Genomic DNA, 22593 nt, shown 5'->3' with positions numbered 1-22593 from the left:
TTCGTGCAGAGCTGGGTGCTCTCTCGAAGCCTGGATAGCTCAGTCGGTAGAGCATCAGACTTTTAATCTGAGGGTCCAGGGTTCAAGTCCCTGTTCAGGCGATTTCTTTACAGCCGGGCGACGCCATCTTTCGCCCTGGTGCGGAGGAAATGCCCGACTGCTGAACGATTTACTCTCGCCGTCAGCGCTTGCTTAGCGCACTCTTTGCTACTCTCCGCGTCAAAGCCTGTAAAAGTCACCGTGGCGGACACTGGTGTTTTTCACCGAAATCCTTCGCTTTTCAGTAATGGCTTGAAATTCACAGGCCCACTAATTGCCTTTCAGCCAAAGTGCTGTCGCTGAGTTGGACGGTGAAAAGAGTTGAGCGGTGATTTCTATGACCCCGACGTGATTTGAACACGCAACCTTCTGATCTGGAGTCAGACGCGCTACCGTTGCGCCACGAGGTCCCACAGGTGCTGCACAGATAGACTTTCCCACTTCTCCCTGTATCTGCTATTGAAACCTCGAGCAATGCAGGCTTTCAGTGCGGGGAGAGCCATTCTCTGTTGCACCTGCAGACGTTTCGCTTGCTGTAACTTTGCCACGCCGTGCATGACTTACCAACGTACGTTAGGAAGAGCCAAGTTACAGCCACGTTCGTGCAGAGCTGGGTGCTCTCTCGAAGCCTGGATAGCTCAGTCGGTAGAGCATCAGACTTTTAATCTGAGGGTCCAGGGTTCAAGTCCCTGTTCAGGCGATTTCTTTACAGCCGGGCGACGCCATCTTTCGCCCTGGTGCGGAGGAAATGCCCGACTGCTGAACGATTTACTCTCGCCGTCAGCGCTTGCTTAGCGCACTCTTTGCTACTCTCCGCGTCAAAGCCTTTTAAAGTCACCGTGGCGGACACTGGTGTTTTTCACCGAAATCCTTCGCTTTTCAGTAATGGCTTGAAATTCACAGGCCCACTAATTGCCTTTCAGCCAAAGTGCTGTCGCTGAGTTGGACGGTGAAAAGAGTTGAGCGGTGATTTCTATGACCCCGACGTGATTTGAACACGCAACCTTCTGATCTGGAGTCAGACGCGCTACCGTTGCGCCACGAGGTCCCACAGGTGCTGCACAGATAGACTTTCCCACTTCTCCCTGTATCTGCTATTGAAACCTCGAGCAATGCAGGCTTTCAGTGCAGGGAGAGCCATTCTCTGTTGCACCTGCAGACGTTTCGCTTGCTGTAACTTTGCCACGCCGTGCATGACTTACCAACGTACGTTAGGAAGAGCCAAGTTACAGCCACGTTCGTGCAGAGCTGGGTGCTCTCTCGAAGCCTGGATAGCTCAGTCGGTAGAGCATCAGACTTTTAATCTGAGGGTCCAGGGTTCAAGTCCCTGTTCAGGCGATTTCTTTACAGCCGGGCGACGCCATCTTTCGCCCTGGTGCGGAGGAAATGCCCGACTGCTGAACGATTTACTCTCGCCGTCAGCGCTTGCTTAGCGCACTCTTTGCTACTCTCCGCGTCAAAGCCTGTAAAAGTCACCGTGGCGGACACTGGTGTTTTTCACCGAAATCCTTCGCTTTTCAGTAATGGCTTGAAATTCACAGGCCCACTAATTGCCTTTCAGCCAAAGTGCTGTCGCTGAGTTGGACGGTGAAAAGAGTTGAGCGGTGATTTCTATGACCCCGACGTGATTTGAACACGCAACCTTCTGATCTGGAGTCAGACGCGCTACCGTTGCGCCACGAGGTCCCACAGGTGCTGCACAGATAGACTTTCCCACTTCTCCCTGTATCTGCTATTGAAACCTCGAGCAATGCAGGCTTTCAGTGCAGGGAGAGCCATTCTCTGTTGCACCTGCAGACGTTTCGCTTGCTGTAACTTTGCCACGCCGTGCATGACTTACCAACGTACGTTAGGAAGAGCCAAGTTACAGCCACGTTCGTGCAGAGCTGGGTGCTCTCTCGAAGCCTGGATAGCTCAGTCGGTAGAGCATCAGACTTTTAATCTGAGGGTCCAGGGTTCAAGTCCCTGTTCAGGCGATTTCTTTACAGCCGGGCGACGCCATCTTTCGCCCTGGTGCGGAGGAAATGCCCGACTGCTGAACGATTTACTCTCGCCGTCAGCGCTTGCTTAGCGCACTCTTTGCTACTCTCCGCGTCAAAGCCTGTAAAAGTCACCGTGGCGGACACTGGTGTTTTTCACCGAAATCCTTCGCTTTTCAGTAATGGCTTGAAATTCACAGGCCCACTAATTGCCTTTCAGCCAAAGTGCTGTCGCTGAGTTGGACGGTGAAAAGAGTTGAGCGGTGATTTCTATGACCCCGACGTGATTTGAACACGCAACCTTCTGATCTGGAGTCAGACGCGCTACCGTTGCGCCACGAGGTCCCACAGGTGCTGCACAGATAGACTTTCCCACTTCTCCCTGTATCTGCTATTGAAACCTCGAGCAATGCAGGCTTTCAGTGCGGGGAGAGCCATTCTCTGTTGCACCTGCAGACGTTTCGCTTGCTGTAACTTTGCCACGCCGTGCATGACTTACCAACGTACGTTAGGAAGAGCCAAGTTACAGCCACGTTCGTGCAGAGCTGGGTGCTCTCTCGAAGCCTGGATAGCTCAGTCGGTAGAGCATCAGACTTTTAATCTGAGGGTCCAGGGTTCAAGTCCCTGTTCAGGCGATTTCTTTACAGCCGGGCGACGCCATCTTTCGCCCTGGTGCGGAGGAAATGCCCGACTGCTGAACGATTTACTCTCGCCGTCAGCGCTTGCTTAGCGCACTCTTTGCTACTCTCCGCGTCAAAGCCTGTAAAAGTCACCGTGGCGGACACTGGTGTTTTTCACCGAAATCCTTCGCTTTTCAGTAATGGCTTGAAATTCACAGGCCCACTAATTGCCTTTCAGCCAAAGTGCTGTCGCTGAGTTGGACGGTGAAAAGAGTTGAGCGGTGATTTCTATGACCCCGACGTGATTTGAACACGCAACCTTCTGATCTGGAGTCAGACGCGCTACCGTTGCGCCACGAGGTCCCACAGGTGCTGCACAGATAGACTTTCCCACTTCTCCCTGTATCTGCTATTGAAACCTCGAGCAATGCAGGCTTTCAGTGCGGGGAGAGCCATTCTCTGTTGCACCTGCAGACGTTTCGCTTGCTGTAACTTTGCCACGCCGTGCATGACTTACCAACGTACGTTAGGAAGAGCCAAGTTACAGCCACGTTCGTGCAGAGCTGGGTGCTCTCTCGAAGCCTGGATAGCTCAGTCGGTAGAGCATCAGACTTTTAATCTGAGGGTCCAGGGTTCAAGTCCCTGTTCAGGCGATTTCTTTACAGCCGGGCGACGCCATCTTTCGCCCTGGTGCGGAGGAAATGCCCGACTGCTGAACGATTTACTCTCGCCGTCAGCGCTTGCTTAGCGCACTCTTTGCTACTCTCCGCGTCAAAGCCTGTAAAAGTCACCGTGGCGGACACTGGTGTTTTTCACCGAAATCCTTCGCTTTTCAGTAATGGCTTGAAATTCACAGGCCCACTAATTGCCTTTCAGCCAAAGTGCTGTCGCTGAGTTGGACGGTGAAAAGAGTTGAGCGGTGATTTCTATGACCCCGACGTGATTTGAACACGCAACCTTCTGATCTGGAGTCAGACGCGCTACCGTTGCGCCACGAGGTCCCACAGGTGCTGCACAGATAGACTTTCCCACTTCTCCCTGTATCTGCTATTGAAACCTCGAGCAATGCAGGCTTTCAGTGCGGGGAGAGCCATTCTCTGTTGCACCTGCAGACGTTTCGCTTGCTGTAACTTTGCCACGCCGTGCATGACTTACCAACGTACGTTAGGAAGAGCCAAGTTACAGCCACGTTCGTGCAGAGCTGGGTGCTCTCTCGAAGCCTGGATAGCTCAGTCGGTAGAGCATCAGACTTTTAATCTGAGGGTCCAGGGTTCAAGTCCCTGTTCAGGCGATTTCTTTACAGCCGGGCGACGCCATCTTTCGCCCTGGTGCGGAGGAAATGCCCGACTGCTGAACGATTTACTCTCGCCGTCAGCGCTTGCTTAGCGCACTCTTTGCTACTCTCCGCGTCAAAGCCTGTAAAAGTCACCGTGGCGGACACTGGTGTTTTTCACCGAAATCCTTCGCTTTTCAGTAATGGCTTGAAATTCACAGGCCCACTAATTGCCTTTCAGCCAAAGTGCTGTCGCTGAGTTGGACGGTGAAAAGAGTTGAGCGGTGATTTCTATGACCCCGACGTGATTTGAACACGCAACCTTCTGATCTGGAGTCAGACGCGCTACCGTTGCGCAACGAGGTCCCACAGGTGCTGCACAGATAGACTTTCCCACTTCTCCCTGTATCTGCTATTGAAACCTCGAGCAATGCAGGCTTTCAGTGCGGGGAGAGCCATTCTCTGTTGCACCTGCAGACGTTTCGCTTGCTGTAACTTTGCCACGCCGTGCATGACTTACCAACGTACGTTAGGAAGAGCCAAGTTACAGCCACGTTCGTGCAGAGCTGGGTGCTCTCTCGAAGCCTGGATAGCTCAGTCGGTAGAGCATCAGACTTTTAATCTGAGGGTCCAGGGTTCAAGTCCCTGTTCAGGCGATTTCTTTACAGCCGGGCGACGCCATCTTTCGCCCTGGTGCGGAGGAAATGCCCGACTGCTGAACGATTTACTCTCGCCGTCAGCGCTTGCTTAGCGCACTCTTTGCTACTCTCCGCGTCAAAGCCTGTAAAAGTCACCGTGGCGGACACTGGTGTTTTTCACCGAAATCCTTCGCTTTTCAGTAATGGCTTGAAATTCACAGGCCCACTAATTGCCTTTCAGCCAAAGTGCTGTCGCTGAGTTGGACGGTGAAAAGAGTTGAGCGGTGATTTCTATGACCCCGACGTGATTTGAACACGCAACCTTCTGATCTGGAGTCAGACGCGCTACCGTTGCGCCACGAGGTCCCACAGGTGCTGCACAGATAGACTTTCCCACTTCTCCCTGTATCTGCTATTGAAACCTCGAGCAATGCAGGCTTTCAGTGCGGGGAGAGCCATTCTCTGTTGCACCTGCAGACGTTTCGCTTGCTGTAACTTTGCCACGCCGTGCATGACTTACCAACGTACGTTAGGAAGAGCCAAGTTACAGCCATGTTCGTGCAGAGCTGGGTGCTCTCTCGAAGCCTGGATAGCTCAGTCGGTAGAGCATCAGACTTTTAATCTGAGGGTCCAGGGTTCAAGTCCCTGTTCAGGCGATTTCTTTACAGCCGGGCGACGCCATCTTTCGCCCTGGTGCGGAGGAAATGCCCGACTGCTGAACGATTTACTCTCGCCGTCAGCGCTTGCTTAGCGCACTCTTTGCTACTCTCCGCGTCAAAGCCTGTAAAAGTCACCGTGGCGGACACTGGTGTTTTTCACCGAAATCCTTCGCTTTTCAGTAATGGCTTGAAATTCACAGGCCCACTAATTGCCTTTCAGCCAAAGTGCTGTCGCTGAGTTGGACGGTGAAAAGAGTTGAGCGGTGATTTCTATGACCCCGACGTGATTTGAACACGCAACCTTCTGATCTGGAGTCAGACGCGCTACCGTTGCGCCACGAGGTCCCACAGGTGCTGCACAGATAGACTTTCCCACTTCTCCCTGTATCTGCTATTGAAACCTCGAGCAATGCAGGCTTTCAGTGCAGGGAGAGCCATTCTCTGTTGCACCTGCAGACGTTTCGCTTGCTGTAACTTTGCCACGCCGTGCATGACTTACCAACGTACGTTAGGAAGAGCCAAGTTACAGCCACGTTCGTGCAGAGCTGGGTGCTCTCTCGAAGCCTGGATAGCTCAGTCGGTAGAGCATCAGACTTTTAATCTGAGGGTCCAGGGTTCAAGTCCCTGTTCAGGCGATTTCTTTACAGCCGGGCGACGCCATCTTTCGCCCTGGTGCGGAGGAAATGCCCGACTGCTGAACGATTTACTCTCGCCGTCAGCGCTTGCTTAGCGCACTCTTTGCTACTCTCCGCGTCAAAGCCTGTAAAAGTCACCGTGGCGGACACTGGTGTTTTTCACCGAAATCCTTCGCTTTTCAGTAATGGCTTGAAATTCACAGGCCCACTAATTGCCTTTCAGCCAAAGTGCTGTCGCTGAGTTGGACGGTGAAAAGAGTTGAGCGGTGATTTCTATGACCCCGACGTGATTTGAACACGCAACCTTCTGATCTGGAGTCAGACGCGCTACCGTTGCGCCACGAGGTCCCACAGGTGCTGCACAGATAGACTTTCCCACTTCTCCCTGTATCTGCTATTGAAACCTCGAGCAATGCAGGCTTTCAGTGCGGGGAGAGCCATTCTCTGTTGCACCTGCAGACGTTTCGCTTGCTGTAACTTTGCCACGCCGTGCATGACTTACCAACGTACGTTAGGAAGAGCCAAGTTACAGCCACGTTCGTGCAGAGCTGGGTGCTCTCTCGAAGCCTGGATAGCTCAGTCGGTAGAGCATCAGACTTTTAATCTGAGGGTCCAGGGTTCAAGTCCCTGTTCAGGCGATTTCTTTACAGCCGGGCGACGCCATCTTTCGCCCTGGTGCGGAGGAAATGCCCGACTGCTGAACGATTTACTCTCGCCGTCAGCGCTTGCTTAGCGCACTCTTTGCTACTCTCCGCGTCAAAGCCTGTAAAAGTCACCGTGGCGGACACTGGTGTTTTTCACCGAAATCCTTCGCTTTTCAGTAATGGCTTGAAATTCACAGGCCCACTAATTGCCTTTCAGCCAAAGTGCTGTCGCTGAGTTGGACGGTGAAAAGAGTTGAGCGGTGATTTCTATGACCCCGACGTGATTTGAACACGCAACCTTCTGATCTGGAGTCAGACGCGCTACCGTTGCGCCACGAGGTCCCACAGGTGCTGCACAGATAGACTTTCCCACTTCTCCCTGTATCTGCTATTGAAACCTCGAGCAATGCAGGCTTTCAGTGCGGGGAGAGCCATTCTCTGTTGCACCTGCAGACGTTTCGCTTGCTGTAACTTTGCCACGCCGTGCATGACTTACCAACGTACGTTAGGAAGAGCCAAGTTACAGCCACGTTCGTGCAGAGCTGGGTGCTCTCTCGAAGCCTGGATAGCTCAGTCGGTAGAGCATCAGACTTTTAATCTGAGGGTCCAGGGTTCAAGTCCCTGTTCAGGCGATTTCTTTACAGCCGGGCGACGCCATCTTTCGCCCTGTTGCGGAGGAAATGCCCGACTGCTGAACGATTTACTCTCGCCGTCAGCGCTTGCTTAGCGCACTCTTTGCTACTCTCCGCGTCAAAGCCTGTAAAAGTCACCGTGGCGGACACTGGTGTTTTTCACCGAAATCCTTCGCTTTTCAGTAATGGCTTGAAATTCACAGGCCCACTAATTGCCTTTCAGCCAAAGTGCTGTCGCTGAGTTGGACGGTGAAAAGAGTTGAGCGGTGATTTCTATGACCCCGACGTGATTTGAACACGCAACCTTCTGATCTGGAGTCAGACGCGCTACCGTTGCGCAACGAGGTCCCACAGGTGCTGCACAGATAGACTTTCCCACTTCTCCCTGTATCTGCTATTGAAACCTCGAGCAATGCAGGCTTTCAGTGCGGGGAGAGCCATTCTCTGTTGCACCTGCAGACGTTTCGCTTGCTGTAACTTTGCCACGCCGTGCATGACTTACCAACGTACGTTAGGAAGAGCCAAGTTACAGCCACGTTCGTGCAGAGCTGGGTGCTCTCTCGAAGCCTGGATAGCTCAGTCGGTAGAGCATCAGACTTTTAATCTGAGGGTCCAGGGTTCAAGTCCCTGTTCAGGCGATTTCTTTACAGCCGGGCGACGCCATCTTTCGCCCTGGTGCGGAGGAAATGCCCGACTGCTGAACGATTTACTCTCGCCGTCAGCGCTTGCTTAGCGCACTCTTTGCTACTCTCCGCGTCAAAGCCTGTAAAAGTCACCGTGGCGGACACTGGTGTTTTTCACCGAAATCCTTCGCTTTTCAGTAATGGCTTGAAATTCACAGGCCCACTAATTGCCTTTCAGCCAAAGTGCTGTCGCTGAGTTGGACGGTGAAAAGAGTTGAGCGGTGATTTCTATGACCCCGACGTGATTTGAACACGCAACCTTCTGATCTGGAGTCAGACGCGCTACCGTTGCGCCACGAGGTCCCACAGGTGCTGCACAGATAGACTTTCCCACTTCTCCCTGTATCTGCTATTGAAACCTCGAGCAATGCAGGCTTTCAGTGCGGGGAGAGCCATTCTCTGTTGCACCTGCAGACGTTTCGCTTGCTGTAACTTTGCCACGCCGTGCATGACTTACCAACGTACGTTAGGAAGAGCCAAGTTACAGCCACGTTCGTGCAGAGCTGGGTGCTCTCTCGAAGCCTGGATAGCTCAGTCGGTAGAGCATCAGACTTTTAATCTGAGGGTCCAGGGTTCAAGTCCCTGTTCAGGCGATTTCTTTACAGCCGGGCGACGCCATCTTTCGCCCTGGTGCGGAGGAAATGCCCGACTGCTGAACGATTTACTCTCGCCGTCAGCGCTTGCTTAGCGCACTCTTTGCTACTCTCCGCGTCAAAGCCTGTAAAAGTCACCGTGGCGGACACTGGTGTTTTTCACCGAAATCCTTCGCTTTTCAGTAATGGCTTGAAATTCACAGGCCCACTAATTGCCTTTCAGCCAAAGTGCTGTCGCTGAGTTGGACGGTGAAAAGAGTTGAGCGGTGATTTCTATGACCCCGACGTGATTTGAACACGCAACCTTCTGATCTGGAGTCAGACGCGCTACCGTTGCGCCACGAGGTCCCACAGGTGCTGCACAGATAGACTTTCCCACTTCTCCCTGTATCTGCTATTGAAACCTCGAGCAATGCAGGCTTTCAGTGCGGGGAGAGCCATTCTCTGTTGCACCTGCAGACGTTTCGCTTGCTGTAACTTTGCCACGCCGTGCATGACTTACCAACGTACGTTAGGAAGAGCCAAGTTACAGCCACGTTCGTGCAGAGCTGGGTGCTCTCTCGAAGCCTGGATAGCTCAGTCGGTAGAGCATCAGACTTTTAATCTGAGGGTCCAGGGTTCAAGTCCCTGTTCAGGCGATTTCTTTACAGCCGGGCGACGCCATCTTTCGCCCTGGTGCGGAGGAAATGCCCGACTGCTGAACGATTTACTCTCGCCGTCAGCGCTTGCTTAGCGCACTCTTTGCTACTCTCCGCGTCAAAGCCTGTAAAAGTCACCGTGGCGGACACTGGTGTTTTTCACCGAAATCCTTCGCTTTTCAGTAATGGCTTGAAATTCACAGGCCCACTAATTGCCTTTCAGCCAAAGTGCTGTCGCTGAGTTGGACGGTGAAAAGAGTTGAGCGGTGATTTCTATGACCCCGACGTGATTTGAACACGCAACCTTCTGATCTGGAGTCAGACGCGCTACCGTTGCGCCACGAGGTCCCACAGGTGCTGCACAGATAGACTTTCCCACTTCTCCCTGTATCTGCTATTGAAACCTCGAGCAATGCAGGCTTTCAGTGCGGGGAGAGCCATTCTCTGTTGCACCTGCAGACGTTTCGCTTGCTGTAACTTTGCCACGCCGTGCATGACTTACCAACGTACGTTAGGAAGAGCCAAGTTACAGCCACGTTCGTGCAGAGCTGGGTGCTCTCTCGAAGCCTGGATAGCTCAGTCGGTAGAGCATCAGACTTTTAATCTGAGGGTCCAGGGTTCAAGTCCCTGTTCAGGCGATTTCTTTACAGCCGGGCGACGCCATCTTTCGCCCTGTTGCGGAGGAAATGCCCGACTGCTGAACGATTTACTCTCGCCGTCAGCGCTTGCTTAGCGCACTCTTTGCTACTCTCCGCGTCAAAGCCTGTAAAAGTCACCGTGGCGGACACTGGTGTTTTTCACCGAAATCCTTCGCTTTTCAGTAATGGCTTGAAATTCACAGGCCCACTAATTGCCTTTCAGCCAAAGTGCTGTCGCTGAGTTGGACGGTGAAAAGAGTTGAGCGGTGATTTCTATGACCCCGACGTGATTTGAACACGCAACCTTCTGATCTGGAGTCAGACGCGCTACCGTTGCGCCACGAGGTCCCACAGGTGCTGCACAGATAGACTTTCCCACTTCTCCCTGTATCTGCTATTGAAACCTCGAGCAATGCAGGCTTTCAGTGCGGGGAGAGCCATTCTCTGTTGCACCTGCAGACGTTTCGCTTGCTGTAACTTTGCCACGCCGTGCATGACTTACCAACGTACGTTAGGAAGAGCCAAGTTACAGCCACGTTCGTGCAGAGCTGGGTGCTCTCTCGAAGCCTGGATAGCTCAGTCGGTAGAGCATCAGACTTTTAATCTGAGGGTCCAGGGTTCAAGTCCCTGTTCAGGCGATTTCTTTACAGCCGGGCGACGCCATCTTTCGCCCTGGTGCGGAGGAAATGCCCGACTGCTGAACGATTTACTCTCGCCGTCAGCGCTTGCTTAGCGCACTCTTTGCTACTCTCCGCGTCAAAGCCTGTAAAAGTCACCGTGGCGGACACTGGTGTTTTTCACCGAAATCCTTCGCTTTTCAGTAATGGCTTGAAATTCACAGGCCCACTAATTGCCTTTCAGCCAAAGTGCTGTCGCTGAGTTGGACGGTGAAAAGAGTTGAGCGGTGATTTCTATGACCCCGACGTGATTTGAACACGCAACCTTCTGATCTGGAGTCAGACGCGCTACCGTTGCGCCACGAGGTCCCACAGGTGCTGCACAGATAGACTTTCCCACTTCTCCCTGTATCTGCTATTGAAACCTCGAGCAATGCAGGCTTTCAGTGCGGGGAGAGCCATTCTCTGTTGCACCTGCAGACGTTTCGCTTGCTGTAACTTTGCCACGCCGTGCATGACTTACCAACGTACGTTAGGAAGAGCCAAGTTACAGCCACGTTCGTGCAGAGCTGGGTGCTCTCTCGAAGCCTGGATAGCTCAGTCGGTAGAGCATCAGACTTTTAATCTGAGGGTCCAGGGTTCAAGTCCCTGTTCAGGCGATTTCTTTACAGCCGGGCGACGCCATCTTTCGCCCTGGTGCGGAGGAAATGCCCGACTGCTGAACGATTTACTCTCGCCGTCAGCGCTTGCTTAGCGCACTCTTTGCTACTCTCCGCGTCAAAGCCTGTAAAAGTCACCGTGGCGGACACTGGTGTTTTTCACCGAAATCCTTCGCTTTTCAGTAATGGCTTGAAATTCACAGGCCCACTAATTGCCTTTCAGCCAAAGTGCTGTCGCTGAGTTGGACGGTGAAAAGAGTTGAGCGGTGATTTCTATGACCCCGACGTGATTTGAACACGCAACCTTCTGATCTGGAGTCAGACGCGCTACCGTTGCGCCACGAGGTCCCACAGGTGCTGCACAGATAGACTTTCCCACTTCTCCCTGTATCTGCTATTGAAACCTCGAGCAATGCAGGCTTTCAGTGCGGGGAGAGCCATTCTCTGTTGCACCTGCAGACGTTTCGCTTGCTGTAACTTTGCCACGCCGTGCATGACTTACCAACGTACGTTAGGAAGAGCCAAGTTACAGCCACGTTCGTGCAGAGCTGGGTGCTCTCTCGAAGCCTGGATAGCTCAGTCGGTAGAGCATCAGACTTTTAATCTGAGGGTCCAGGGTTCAAGTCCCTGTTCAGGCGATTTCTTTACAGCCGGGCGACGCCATCTTTCGCCCTGGTGCGGAGGAAATGCCCGACTGCTGAACGATTTACTCTCGCCGTCAGCGCTTGCTTAGCGCACTCTTTGCTACTCTCCGCGTCAAAGCCTGTAAAAGTCACCGTGGCGGACACTGGTGTTTTTCACCGAAATCCTTCGCTTTTCAGTAATGGCTTGAAATTCACAGGCCCACTAATTGCCTTTCAGCCAAAGTGCTGTCGCTGAGTTGGACGGTGAAAAGAGTTGAGCGGTGATTTCTATGACCCCGACGTGATTTGAACACGCAACCTTCTGATCTGGAGTCAGACGCGCTACCGTTGCGCCACGAGGTCCCACAGGTGCTGCACAGATAGACTTTCCCACTTCTCCCTGTATCTGCTATTGAAACCTCGAGCAATGCAGGCTTTCAGTGCGGGGAGAGCCATTCTCTGTTGCACCTGCAGACGTTTCGCTTGCTGTAACTTTGCCACGCCGTGCATGACTTACCAACGTACGTTAGGAAGAGCCAAGTTACAGCCACGTTCGTGCAGAGCTGGGTGCTCTCTCGAAGCCTGGATAGCTCAGTCGGTAGAGCATCAGACTTTTAATCTGAGGGTCCAGGGTTCAAGTCCCTGTTCAGGCGATTTCTTTACAGCCGGGCGACGCCATCTTTCGCCCTGGTGCGGAGGAAATGCCCGACTGCTGAACGATTTACTCTCGCCGTCAGCGCTTGCTTAGCGCACTCTTTGCTACTCTCCGCGTCAAAGCCTGTAAAAGTCACCGTGGCGGACACTGGTGTTTTTCACCGAAATCCTTCGCTTTTCAGTAATGGCTTGAAATTCACAGGCCCACTAATTGCCTTTCAGCCAAAGTGCTGTCGCTGAGTTGGACGGTGAAAAGAGTTGAGCGGTGATTTCTATGACCCCGACGTGATTTGAACACGCAACCTTCTGATCTGGAGTCAGACGCGCTACCGTTGCGCCACGAGGTCCCACAGGTGCTGCACAGATAGACTTTCCCACTTCTCCCTGTATCTGCTATTGAAACCTCGAGCAATGCAGGCTTTCAGTGCGGGGAGAGCCATTCTCTGTTGCACCTGCAGACGTTTCGCTTGCTGTAACTTTGCCACGCCGTGCATGACTTACCAACGTACGTTAGGAAGAGCCAAGTTACAGCCACGTTCGTGCAGAGCTGGGTGCTCTCTCGAAGCCTGGATAGCTCAGTCGGTAGAGCATCAGACTTTTAATCTGAGGGTCCAGGGTTCAAGTCCCTGTTCAGGCGATTTCTTTACAGCCGGGCGACGCCATCTTTCGCCCTGGTGCGGAGGAAATGCCCGACTGCTGAACGATTTACTCTCGCCGTCAGCGCTTGCTTAGCGCACTCTTTGCTACTCTCCGCGTCAAAGCCTGTAAAAGTCACCGTGGCGGACACTGGTGTTTTTCACCGAAATCCTTCGCTTTTCAGTAATGGCTTGAAATTCACAGGCCCACTAATTGCCTTTCAGCCAAAGTGCTGTCGCTGAGTTGGACGGTGAAAAGAGTTGAGCGGTGATTTCTATGACCCCGACGTGATTTGAACACGCAACCTTCTGATCTGGAGTCAGACGCGCTACCGTTGCGCCACGAGGTCCCACAGGTGCTGCACAGATAGACTTTCCCACTTCTCCCTGTATCTGCTATTGAAACCTCGAGCAATGCAGGCTTTCAGTGCGGGGAGAGCCATTCTCTGTTGCACCTGCAGACGTTTCGCTTGCTGTAACTTTGCCACGCCGTGCATGACTTACCAACGTACGTTAGGAAGAGCCAAGTTACAGCCACGTTCGTGCAGAGCTGGGTGCTCTCTCGAAGCCTGGATAGCTCAGTCGGTAGAGCATCAGACTTTTAATCTGAGGGTCCAGGGTTCAAGTCCCTGTTCAGGCGATTTCTTTACAGCCGGGCGACGCCATCTTTCGCCCTGGTGCGGAGGAAATGCCCGACTGCTGAACGATTTACTCTCGCCGTCAGCGCTTGCTTAGCGCACTCTTTGCTACTCTCCGCGTCAAAGCCTGTAAAAGTCACCGTGGCGGACACTGGTGTTTTTCACCGAAATCCTTCGCTTTTCAGTAATGGCTTGAAATTCACAGGCCCACTAATTGCCTTTCAGCCAAAGTGCTGTCGCTGAGTTGGACGGTGAAAAGAGTTGAGCGGTGATTTCTATGACCCCGACGTGATTTGAACACGCAACCTTCTGATCTGGAGTCAGACGCGCTACCGTTGCGCCACGAGGTCCCACAGGTGCTGCACAGATAGACTTTCCCACTTCTCCCTGTATCTGCTATTGAAACCTCGAGCAATGCAGGCTTTCAGTGCGGGGAGAGCCATTCTCTGTTGCACCTGCAGACGTTTCGCTTGCTGTAACTTTGCCACGCCGTGCATGACTTACCAACGTACGTTAGGAAGAGCCAAGTTACAGCCACGTTCGTGCAGAGCTGGGTGCTCTCTCGAAGCCTGGATAGCTCAGTCGGTAGAGCATCAGACTTTTAATCTGAGGGTCCAGGGTTCAAGTCCCTGTTCAGGCGATTTCTTTACAGCCGGGCGACGCCATCTTTCGCCCTGGTGCGGAGGAAATGCCCGACTGCTGAACGATTTACTCTCGCCGTCAGCGCTTGCTTAGCGCACTCTTTGCTACTCTCCGCGTCAAAGCCTGTAAAAGTCACCGTGGCGGACACTGGTGTTTTTCACCGAAATCCTTCGCTTTTCAGTAATGGCTTGAAATTCACAGGCCCACTAATTGCCTTTCAGCCAAAGTGCTGTCGCTGAGTTGGACGGTGAAAAGAGTTGAGCGGTGATTTCTATGACCCCGACGTGATTTGAACACGCAACCTTCTGATCTGGAGTCAGACGCGCTACCGTTGCGCCACGAGGTCCCACAGGTGCTGCACAGATAGACTTTCCCACTTCTCCCTGTATCTGCTATTGAAACCTCGAGCAATGCAGGCTTTCAGTGCGGGGAGAGCCATTCTCTGTTGCACCTGCAGACGTTTCGCTTGCTGTAACTTTGCCACGCCGTGCATGACTTACCAACGTACGTTAGGAAGAGCCAAGTTACAGCCACGTTCGTGCAGAGCTGGGTGCTCTCTCGAAGCCTGGATAGCTCAGTCGGTAGAGCATCAGACTTTTAATCTGAGGGTCCAGGGTTCAAGTCCCTGTTCAGGCGATTTCTTTACAGCCGGGCGACGCCATCTTTCGCCCTGGTGCGGAGGAAATGCCCGACTGCTGAACGATTTACTCTCGCCGTCAGCGCTTGCTTAGCGCACTCTTTGCTACTCTCCGCGTCAAAGCCTGTAAAAGTCACCGTGGCGGACACTGGTGTTTTTCACCGAAATCCTTCGCTTTTCAGTAATGGCTTGAAATTCACAGGCCCACTAATTGCCTTTCAGCCAAAGTGCTGTCGCTGAGTTGGACGGTGAAAAGAGTTGAGCGGTGATTTCTATGACCCCGACGTGATTTGAACACGCAACCTTCTGATCTGGAGTCAGACGCGCTACCGTTGCGCCACGAGGTCCCACAGGTGCTGCACAGATAGACTTTCCCACTTCTCCCTGTATCTGCTATTGAAACCTCGAGCAATGCAGGCTTTCAGTGCGGGGAGAGCCATTCTCTGTTGCACCTGCAGACGTTTCGCTTGCTGTAACTTTGCCACGCCGTGCATGACTTACCAACGTACGTTAGGAAGAGCCAAGTTACAGCCACGTTCGTGCAGAGCTGGGTGCTCTCTCGAAGCCTGGATAGCTCAGTCGGTAGAGCATCAGACTTTTAATCTGAGGGTCCAGGGTTCAAGTCCCTGTTCAGGCGATTTCTTTACAGCCGGGCGACGCCATCTTTCGCCCTGGTGCGGAGGAAATGCCCGACTGCTGAACGATTTACTCTCGCCGTCAGCGCTTGCTTAGCGCACTCTTTGCTACTCTCCGCGTCAAAGCCTGTAAAAGTCACCGTGGCGGACACTGGTGTTTTTCACCGAAATCCTTCGCTTTTCAGTAATGGCTTGAAATTCACAGGCCCACTAATTGCCTTTCAGCCAAAGTGCTGTCGCTGAGTTGGACGGTGAAAAGAGTTGAGCGGTGATTTCTATGACCCCGACGTGATTTGAACACGCAACCTTCTGATCTGGAGTCAGACGCGCTACCGTTGCGCCACGAGGTCCCACAGGTGCTGCACAGATAGACTTTCCCACTTCTCCCTGTATCTGCTATTGAAACCTCGAGCAATGCAGGCTTTCAGTGCGGGGAGAGCCATTCTCTGTTGCACCTGCAGACGTTTCGCTTGCTGTAACTTTGCCACGCCGTGCATGACTTACCAACGTACGTTAGGAAGAGCCAAGTTACAGCCACGTTCGTGCAGAGCTGGGTGCTCTCTCGAAGCCTGGATAGCTCAGTCGGTAGAGCATCAGACTTTTAATCTGAGGGTCCAGGGTTCAAGTCCCTGTTCAGGCGATTTCTTTACAGCCGGGCGACGCCATCTTTCGCCCTGGTGCGGAGGAAATGCCCGACTGCTGAACGATTTACTCTCGCCGTCAGCGCTTGCTTAGCGCACTCTTTGCTACTCTCCGCGTCAAAGCCTGTAAAAGTCACCGTGGCGGACACTGGTGTTTTTCACCGAAATCCTTCGCTTTTCAGTAATGGCTTGAAATTCACAGGCCCACTAATTGCCTTTCAGCCAAAGTGCTGTCGCTGAGTTGGACGGTGAAAAGAGTTGAGCGGTGATTTCTATGACCCCGACGTGATTTGAACACGCAACCTTCTGATCTGGAGTCAGACGCGCTACCGTTGCGCCACGAGGTCCCACAGGTGCTGCACAGATAGACTTTCCCACTTCTCCCTGTATCTGCTATTGAAACCTCGAGCAATGCAGGCTTTCAGTGCGGGGAGAGCCATTCTCTGTTGCACCTGCAGACGTTTCGCTTGCTGTAACTTTGCCACGCCGTGCATGACTTACCAACGTACGTTAGGAAGAGCCAAGTTACAGCCACGTTCGTGCAGAGCTGGGTGCTCTCTCGAAGCCTGGATAGCTCAGTCGGTAGAGCATCAGACTTTTAATCTGAGGGTCCAGGGTTCAAGTCCCTGTTCAGGCGATTTCTTTACAGCCGGGCGACGCCATCTTTCGCCCTGGTGCGGAGGAAATGCCCGACTGCTGAACGATTTACTCTCGCCGTCAGCGCTTGCTTAGCGCACTCTTTGCTACTCTCCGCGTCAAAGCCTGTAAAAGTCACCGTGGCGGACACTGGTGTTTTTCACCGAAATCCTTCGCTTTTCAGTAATGGCTTGAAATTCACAGGCCCACTAATTGCCTTTCAGCCAAAGTGCTGTCGCTGAGTTGGACGGTGAAAAGAGTTGAGCGGTGATTTCTATGACCCCGACGTGATTTGAACACGCAACCTTCTGATCTGGAGTCAGACGCGCTACCGTTGCGCCACGAGGTCCCACAGGTGCTGCACAGATAGACTTTCCCACTTCTCCCTGTATCTGCTATTGAAACCTCGAGCAATGCAGGCTTTCAGTGCGGGGAGAGCCATTCTCTGTTGCACCTGCAGACGTTTCGCTTGCTGTAACTTTGCCACGCCGTGCATGACTTACCAACGTACGTTAGGAAGAGCCAAGTTACAGCCACGTTCGTGCAGAGCTGGGTGCTCTCTCGAAGCCTGGATAGCTCAGTCGGTAGAGCATCAGACTTTTAATCTGAGGGTCCAGGGTTCAAGTCCCTGTTCAGGCGATTTCTTTACAGCCGGGCGACGCCATCTTTCGCCCTGGTGCGGAGGAAATGCCCGACTGCTGAACGATTTACTCTCGCCGTCAGCGCTTGCTTAGCGCACTCTTTGCTACTCTCCGCGTCAAAGCCTGTAAAAGTCACCGTGGCGGACACTGGTGTTTTTCACCGAAATCCTTCGCTTTTCAGTAATGGCTTGAAATTCACAGGCCCACTAATTGCCTTTCAGCCAAAGTGCTGTCGCTGAGTTGGACGGTGAAAAGAGTTGAGCGGTGATTTCTATGACCCCGACGTGATTTGAACACGCAACCTTCTGATCTGGAGTCAGACGCGCTACCGTTGCGCCACGAGGTCCCACAGGTGCTGCACAGATAGACTTTCCCACTTCTCCCTGTATCTGCTATTGAAACCTCGAGCAATGCAGGCTTTCAGTGCGGGGAGAGCCATTCTCTGTTGCACCTGCAGACGTTTCGCTTGCTGTAACTTTGCCACGCCGTGCATGACTTACCAACGTACGTTAGGAAGAGCCAAGTTACAGCCACGTTCGTGCAGAGCTGGGTGCTCTCTCGAAGCCTGGATAGCTCAGTCGGTAGAGCATCAGACTTTTAATCTGAGGGTCCAGGGTTCAAGTCCCTGTTCAGGCGATTTCTTTACAGCCGGGCGACGCCATCTTTCGCCCTGGTGCGGAGGAAATGCCCGACTGCTGAACGATTTACTCTCGCCGTCAGCGCTTGCTTAGCGCACTCTTTGCTACTCTCCGCGTCAAAGCCTGTAAAAGTCACCGTGGCGGACACTGGTGTTTTTCACCGAAATCCTTCGCTTTTCAGTAATGGCTTGAAATTCACAGGCCCACTAATTGCCTTTCAGCCAAAGTGCTGTCGCTGAGTTGGACGGTGAAAAGAGTTGAGCGGTGATTTCTATGACCCCGACGTGATTTGAACACGCAACCTTCTGATCTGGAGTCAGACGCGCTACCGTTGCGCCACGAGGTCCCACAGGTGCTGCACAGATAGACTTTCCCACTTCTCCCTGTATCTGCTATTGAAACCTCGAGCAATGCAGGCTTTCAGTGCGGGGAGAGCCATTCTCTGTTGCACCTGCAGACGTTTCGCTTGCTGTAACTTTGCCACGCCGTGCATGACTTACCAACGTACGTTAGGAAGAGCCAAGTTACAGCCACGTTCGTGCAGAGCTGGGTGCTCTCTCGAAGCCTGGATAGCTCAGTCGGTAGAGCATCAGACTTTTAATCTGAGGGTCCAGGGTTCAAGTCCCTGTTCAGGCGATTTCTTTACAGCCGGGCGACGCCATCTTTCGCCCTGGTGCGGAGGAAATGCCCGACTGCTGAACGATTTACTCTCGCCGTCAGCGCTTGCTTAGCGCACTCTTTGCTACTCTCCGCGTCAAAGCCTGTAAAAGTCACCGTGGCGGACACTGGTGTTTTTCACCGAAATCCTTCGCTTTTCAGCAATGGCTTGAAATTCACAGGCCCACTAATTGCCTTTCAGCCAAAGTGCTGTCGCTGAGTTGGACGGTGAAAAGAGTTGAGCGGTGATTTCTATGACCCCGACGTGATTTGAACACGCAACCTTCTGATCTGGAGTCAGACGCGCTACCGTTGCGCCACGAGGTCCCACAGGTGCTGCACAGATAGACTTTCCCACTTCTCCCTGTATCTGCTATTGAAACCTCGAGCAATGCAGGCTTTCAGTGCAGGGAGAGCCATTCTCTGTTGCACCTGCAGACGTTTCGCTTGCTGTAACTTTGCCACGCCGTGCATGACTTACCAACGTACGTTAGGAAGAGCCAAGTTACAGCCACGTTCGTGCAGAGCTGGGTGCTCTCTCGAAGCCTGGATAGCTCAGTCGGTAGAGCATCAGACTTTTAATCTGAGGGTCCAGGGTTCAAGTCCCTGTTCAGGCGATTTCTTTACAGCCGGGCGACGCCATCTTTCGCCCTGGTGCGGAGGAAATGCCCGACTGCTGAACGATTTACTCTCGCCGTCAGCGCTTGCTTAGCGCACTCTTTGCTACTCTCCGCGTCAAAGCCTGTAAAAGTCACCGTGGCGGACACTGGTGTTTTTCACCGAAATCCTTCGCTTTTCAGCAATGGCTTGAAATTCACAGGCCCACTAATTGCCTTTCAGCCAAAGTGCTGTCGCTGAGTTGGACGGTGAAAAGAGTTGAGCGGTGATTTCTATGACCCCGACGTGATTTGAACACGCAACCTTCTGATCTGGAGTCAGACGCGCTACCGTTGCGCCACGAGGTCCCACAGGTGCTGCACAGATAGACTTTCCCACTTCTCCCTGTATCTGCTATTGAAACCTCGAGCAATGCAGGCTTTCAGTGCGGGGAGAGCCATTCTCTGTTGCACCTGCAGACGTTTCGCTTGCTGTAACTTTGCCACGCCGTGCATGACTTACCAACGTACGTTAGGAAGAGCCAAGTTACAGCCACGTTCGTGCAGAGCTGGGTGCTCTCTCGAAGCCTGGATAGCTCAGTCGGTAGAGCATCAGACTTTTAATCTGAGGGTCCAGGGTTCAAGTCCCTGTTCAGGCGATTTCTTTACAGCCGGGCGACGCCATCTTTCGCCCTGGTGCGGAGGAAATGCCCGACTGCTGAACGATTTACTCTCGCCGTCAGCGCTTGCTTAGCGCACTCTTTGCTACTCTCCGCGTCAAAGCCTGTAAAAGTCACCGTGGCGGACACTGGTGTTTTTCACCGAAATCCTTCGCTTTTCAGTAATGGCTTGAAATTCACAGGCCCACTAATTGCCTTTCAGCCAAAGTGCTGTCGCTGAGTTGGACGGTGAAAAGAGTTGAGCGGTGATTTCTATGACCCCGACGTGATTTGAACACGCAACCTTCTGATCTGGAGTCAGACGCGCTACCGTTGCGCCACGAGGTCCCACAGGTGCTGCACAGATAGACTTTCCCACTTCTCCCTGTATCTGCTATTGAAACCTCGAGCAATGCAGGCTTTCAGTGCGGGGAGAGCCATTCTCTGTTGCACCTGCAGACGTTTCGCTTGCTGTAACTTTGCCACGCCGTGCATGACTTACCAACGTACGTTAGGAAGAGCCAAGTTACAGCCACGTTCGTGCAGAGCTGGGTGCTCTCTCGAAGCCTGGATAGCTCAGTCGGTAGAGCATCAGACTTTTAATCTGAGGGTCCAGGGTTCAAGTCCCTGTTCAGGCGATTTCTTTACAGCCGGGCGACGCCATCTTTCGCCCTGGTGCGGAGGAAATGCCCGACTGCTGAACGATTTACTCTCGCCGTCAGCGCTTGCTTAGCGCACTCTTTGCTACTCTCCGCGTCAAAGCCTGTAAAAGTCACCGTGGCGGACACTGGTGTTTTTCACCGAAATCCTTCGCTTTTCAGCAATGGCTTGAAATTCACAGGCCCACTAATTGCCTTTCAGCCAAAGTGCTGTCGCTGAGTTGGACGGTGAAAAGAGTTGAGCGGTGATTTCTATGACCCCGACGTGATTTGAACACGCAACCTTCTGATCTGGAGTCAGACGCGCTACCGTTGCGCCACGAGGTCCCACAGGTGCTGCACAGATAGACTTTCCCACTTCTCCCTGTATCTGCTATTGAAACCTCGAGCAATGCAGGCTTTCAGTGCAGGGAGAGCCATTCTCTGTTGCACCTGCAGACGTTTCGCTTGCTGTAACTTTGCCACGCCGTGCATGACTTACCAACGTACGTTAGGAAGAGCCAAGTTACAGCCACGTTCGTGCAGAGCTGGGTGCTCTCTCGAAGCCTGGATAGCTCAGTCGGTAGAGCATCAGACTTTTAATCTGAGGGTCCAGGGTTCAAGTCCCTGTTCAGGCGATTTCTTTACAGCCGGGCGACGCCATCTTTCGCCCTGGTGCGGAGGAAATGCCCGACTGCTGAACGATTTACTCTCGCCGTCAGCGCTTGCTTAGCGCACTCTTTGCTACTCTCCGCGTCAAAGCCTGTAAAAGTCACCGTGGCGGACACTGGTGTTTTTCACCGAAATCCTTCGCTTTTCAGCAATGGCTTGAAATTCACAGGCCCACTAATTGCCTTTCAGCCAAAGTGCTGTCGCTGAGTTGGACGGTGAAAAGAGTTGAGCGGTGATTTCTATGACCCCGACGTGATTTGAACACGCAACCTTCTGATCTGGAGTCAGACGCGCTACCGTTGCGCCACGAGGTCCCACAGGTGCTGCACAGATAGACTTTCCCACTTCTCCCTGTATCTGCTATTGAAACCTCGAGCAATGCAGGCTTTCAGTGCGGGGAGAGCCATTCTCTGTTGCACCTGCAGACGTTTCGCTTGCTGTAACTTTGCCACGCCGTGCATGACTTACCAACGTACGTTAGGAAGAGCCAAGTTACAGCCACGTTCGTGCAGAGCTGGGTGCTCTCTCGAAGCCTGGATAGCTCAGTCGGTAGAGCATCAGACTTTTAATCTGAGGGTCCAGGGTTCAAGTCCCTGTTCAGGCGATTTCTTTACAGCCGGGCGACGCCATCTTTCGCCCTGGTGCGGAGGAAATGCCCGACTGCTGAACGATTTACTCTCGCCGTCAGCGCTTGCTTAGCGCACTCTTTGCTACTCTCCGCGTCAAAGCCTGTAAAAGTCACCGTGGCGGACACTGGTGTTTTTCACCGAAATCCTTCGCTTTTCAGTAATGGCTTGAAATTCACAGGCCCACTAATTGCCTTTCAGCCAAAGTGCTGTCGCTGAGTTGGACGGTGAAAAGAGTTGAGCGGTGATTTCTATGACCCCGACGTGATTTGAACACGCAACCTTCTGATCTGGAGTCAGACGCGCTACCGTTGCGCCACGAGGTCCCACAGGTGCTGCACAGATAGACTTTCCCACTTCTCCCTGTATCTGCTATTGAAACCTCGAGCAATGCAGGCTTTCAGTGCGGGGAGAGCCATTCTCTGTTGCACCTGCAGACGTTTCGCTTGCTGTAACTTTGCCACGCCGTGCATGACTTACCAACGTACGTTAGGAAGAGCCAAGTTACAGCCACGTTCGTGCAGAGCTGGGTGCTCTCTCGAAGCCTGGATAGCTCAGTCGGTAGAGCATCAGACTTTTAATCTGAGGGTCCAGGGTTCAAGTCCCTGTTCAGGCGATTTCTTTACAGCCGGGCGACGCCATCTTTCGCCCTGGTGCGGAGGAAATGCCCGACTGCTGAACGATTTACTCTCGCCGTCAGCGCTTGCTTAGCGCACTCTTTGCTACTCTCCGCGTCAAAGCCTGTAAAAGTCACCGTGGCGGACACTGGTGTTTTTCA

General features: G+C 53.0%; 36 non-coding genes across 36 annotated transcripts; all 36 read left to right on the top strand.

Moving 5' to 3' along the window:
* The first annotated feature begins 28 nt into the window (after window positions 1-28).
* trnak-uuu (transfer RNA lysine (anticodon UUU)) lies at window positions 29-101 on the top strand. The gene has a single exon. It is a non-coding gene; the product is annotated as a tRNA-Lys (tRNA).
* A 565-nt stretch (window positions 102-666) lies between these two features.
* On the top strand, window positions 667-739 carry trnak-uuu (transfer RNA lysine (anticodon UUU)). The gene has a single exon. It is a non-coding gene; the product is annotated as a tRNA-Lys (tRNA).
* A 565-nt stretch (window positions 740-1304) lies between these two features.
* Window positions 1305-1377, top strand: trnak-uuu (transfer RNA lysine (anticodon UUU)). The gene has a single exon. It is a non-coding gene; the product is annotated as a tRNA-Lys (tRNA).
* Window positions 1378-1942: 565 nt separating this feature from the next.
* On the top strand, window positions 1943-2015 carry trnak-uuu (transfer RNA lysine (anticodon UUU)). The gene has a single exon. It is a non-coding gene; the product is annotated as a tRNA-Lys (tRNA).
* Window positions 2016-2580: 565 nt separating this feature from the next.
* trnak-uuu (transfer RNA lysine (anticodon UUU)) lies at window positions 2581-2653 on the top strand. The gene has a single exon. It is a non-coding gene; the product is annotated as a tRNA-Lys (tRNA).
* Window positions 2654-3218: 565 nt separating this feature from the next.
* Window positions 3219-3291, top strand: trnak-uuu (transfer RNA lysine (anticodon UUU)). Its single transcript has one exon. It is a non-coding gene; the product is annotated as a tRNA-Lys (tRNA).
* Window positions 3292-3856: 565 nt separating this feature from the next.
* On the top strand, window positions 3857-3929 carry trnak-uuu (transfer RNA lysine (anticodon UUU)). Its single transcript has one exon. It is a non-coding gene; the product is annotated as a tRNA-Lys (tRNA).
* Window positions 3930-4494: 565 nt separating this feature from the next.
* trnak-uuu (transfer RNA lysine (anticodon UUU)) lies at window positions 4495-4567 on the top strand. The gene has a single exon. It is a non-coding gene; the product is annotated as a tRNA-Lys (tRNA).
* A 565-nt stretch (window positions 4568-5132) lies between these two features.
* On the top strand, window positions 5133-5205 carry trnak-uuu (transfer RNA lysine (anticodon UUU)). Its single transcript has one exon. It is a non-coding gene; the product is annotated as a tRNA-Lys (tRNA).
* A 565-nt stretch (window positions 5206-5770) lies between these two features.
* Window positions 5771-5843, top strand: trnak-uuu (transfer RNA lysine (anticodon UUU)). Its single transcript has one exon. It is a non-coding gene; the product is annotated as a tRNA-Lys (tRNA).
* A 565-nt stretch (window positions 5844-6408) lies between these two features.
* On the top strand, window positions 6409-6481 carry trnak-uuu (transfer RNA lysine (anticodon UUU)). The gene has a single exon. It is a non-coding gene; the product is annotated as a tRNA-Lys (tRNA).
* Window positions 6482-7046: 565 nt separating this feature from the next.
* trnak-uuu (transfer RNA lysine (anticodon UUU)) lies at window positions 7047-7119 on the top strand. Its single transcript has one exon. It is a non-coding gene; the product is annotated as a tRNA-Lys (tRNA).
* Window positions 7120-7684: 565 nt separating this feature from the next.
* Window positions 7685-7757, top strand: trnak-uuu (transfer RNA lysine (anticodon UUU)). The gene has a single exon. It is a non-coding gene; the product is annotated as a tRNA-Lys (tRNA).
* Window positions 7758-8322: 565 nt separating this feature from the next.
* trnak-uuu (transfer RNA lysine (anticodon UUU)) lies at window positions 8323-8395 on the top strand. Its single transcript has one exon. It is a non-coding gene; the product is annotated as a tRNA-Lys (tRNA).
* Window positions 8396-8960: 565 nt separating this feature from the next.
* Window positions 8961-9033, top strand: trnak-uuu (transfer RNA lysine (anticodon UUU)). The gene has a single exon. It is a non-coding gene; the product is annotated as a tRNA-Lys (tRNA).
* Window positions 9034-9598: 565 nt separating this feature from the next.
* On the top strand, window positions 9599-9671 carry trnak-uuu (transfer RNA lysine (anticodon UUU)). Its single transcript has one exon. It is a non-coding gene; the product is annotated as a tRNA-Lys (tRNA).
* A 565-nt stretch (window positions 9672-10236) lies between these two features.
* Window positions 10237-10309, top strand: trnak-uuu (transfer RNA lysine (anticodon UUU)). The gene has a single exon. It is a non-coding gene; the product is annotated as a tRNA-Lys (tRNA).
* Window positions 10310-10874: 565 nt separating this feature from the next.
* On the top strand, window positions 10875-10947 carry trnak-uuu (transfer RNA lysine (anticodon UUU)). The gene has a single exon. It is a non-coding gene; the product is annotated as a tRNA-Lys (tRNA).
* Window positions 10948-11512: 565 nt separating this feature from the next.
* trnak-uuu (transfer RNA lysine (anticodon UUU)) lies at window positions 11513-11585 on the top strand. Its single transcript has one exon. It is a non-coding gene; the product is annotated as a tRNA-Lys (tRNA).
* A 565-nt stretch (window positions 11586-12150) lies between these two features.
* trnak-uuu (transfer RNA lysine (anticodon UUU)) lies at window positions 12151-12223 on the top strand. The gene has a single exon. It is a non-coding gene; the product is annotated as a tRNA-Lys (tRNA).
* A 565-nt stretch (window positions 12224-12788) lies between these two features.
* On the top strand, window positions 12789-12861 carry trnak-uuu (transfer RNA lysine (anticodon UUU)). The gene has a single exon. It is a non-coding gene; the product is annotated as a tRNA-Lys (tRNA).
* Window positions 12862-13426: 565 nt separating this feature from the next.
* trnak-uuu (transfer RNA lysine (anticodon UUU)) lies at window positions 13427-13499 on the top strand. Its single transcript has one exon. It is a non-coding gene; the product is annotated as a tRNA-Lys (tRNA).
* Window positions 13500-14064: 565 nt separating this feature from the next.
* On the top strand, window positions 14065-14137 carry trnak-uuu (transfer RNA lysine (anticodon UUU)). Its single transcript has one exon. It is a non-coding gene; the product is annotated as a tRNA-Lys (tRNA).
* A 565-nt stretch (window positions 14138-14702) lies between these two features.
* trnak-uuu (transfer RNA lysine (anticodon UUU)) lies at window positions 14703-14775 on the top strand. Its single transcript has one exon. It is a non-coding gene; the product is annotated as a tRNA-Lys (tRNA).
* A 565-nt stretch (window positions 14776-15340) lies between these two features.
* Window positions 15341-15413, top strand: trnak-uuu (transfer RNA lysine (anticodon UUU)). The gene has a single exon. It is a non-coding gene; the product is annotated as a tRNA-Lys (tRNA).
* A 565-nt stretch (window positions 15414-15978) lies between these two features.
* On the top strand, window positions 15979-16051 carry trnak-uuu (transfer RNA lysine (anticodon UUU)). The gene has a single exon. It is a non-coding gene; the product is annotated as a tRNA-Lys (tRNA).
* A 565-nt stretch (window positions 16052-16616) lies between these two features.
* On the top strand, window positions 16617-16689 carry trnak-uuu (transfer RNA lysine (anticodon UUU)). The gene has a single exon. It is a non-coding gene; the product is annotated as a tRNA-Lys (tRNA).
* A 565-nt stretch (window positions 16690-17254) lies between these two features.
* On the top strand, window positions 17255-17327 carry trnak-uuu (transfer RNA lysine (anticodon UUU)). The gene has a single exon. It is a non-coding gene; the product is annotated as a tRNA-Lys (tRNA).
* A 565-nt stretch (window positions 17328-17892) lies between these two features.
* trnak-uuu (transfer RNA lysine (anticodon UUU)) lies at window positions 17893-17965 on the top strand. The gene has a single exon. It is a non-coding gene; the product is annotated as a tRNA-Lys (tRNA).
* A 565-nt stretch (window positions 17966-18530) lies between these two features.
* Window positions 18531-18603, top strand: trnak-uuu (transfer RNA lysine (anticodon UUU)). Its single transcript has one exon. It is a non-coding gene; the product is annotated as a tRNA-Lys (tRNA).
* A 565-nt stretch (window positions 18604-19168) lies between these two features.
* On the top strand, window positions 19169-19241 carry trnak-uuu (transfer RNA lysine (anticodon UUU)). Its single transcript has one exon. It is a non-coding gene; the product is annotated as a tRNA-Lys (tRNA).
* Window positions 19242-19806: 565 nt separating this feature from the next.
* Window positions 19807-19879, top strand: trnak-uuu (transfer RNA lysine (anticodon UUU)). The gene has a single exon. It is a non-coding gene; the product is annotated as a tRNA-Lys (tRNA).
* A 565-nt stretch (window positions 19880-20444) lies between these two features.
* Window positions 20445-20517, top strand: trnak-uuu (transfer RNA lysine (anticodon UUU)). Its single transcript has one exon. It is a non-coding gene; the product is annotated as a tRNA-Lys (tRNA).
* A 565-nt stretch (window positions 20518-21082) lies between these two features.
* On the top strand, window positions 21083-21155 carry trnak-uuu (transfer RNA lysine (anticodon UUU)). The gene has a single exon. It is a non-coding gene; the product is annotated as a tRNA-Lys (tRNA).
* A 565-nt stretch (window positions 21156-21720) lies between these two features.
* Window positions 21721-21793, top strand: trnak-uuu (transfer RNA lysine (anticodon UUU)). Its single transcript has one exon. It is a non-coding gene; the product is annotated as a tRNA-Lys (tRNA).
* Window positions 21794-22358: 565 nt separating this feature from the next.
* Window positions 22359-22431, top strand: trnak-uuu (transfer RNA lysine (anticodon UUU)). Its single transcript has one exon. It is a non-coding gene; the product is annotated as a tRNA-Lys (tRNA).
* Window positions 22432-22593: the final 162 nt, after the last annotated feature.

This window comes from Sardina pilchardus, chromosome 5 (assembly GCF_963854185.1).
Source record: "Sardina pilchardus chromosome 5, fSarPil1.1, whole genome shotgun sequence".
Taxonomy (NCBI): domain Eukaryota; kingdom Metazoa; phylum Chordata; class Actinopteri; order Clupeiformes; family Clupeidae; genus Sardina; species Sardina pilchardus.
Note: the sequence above shows the minus strand (reverse complement) of the source record. Positions and strands in the feature narration are given on the sequence as shown.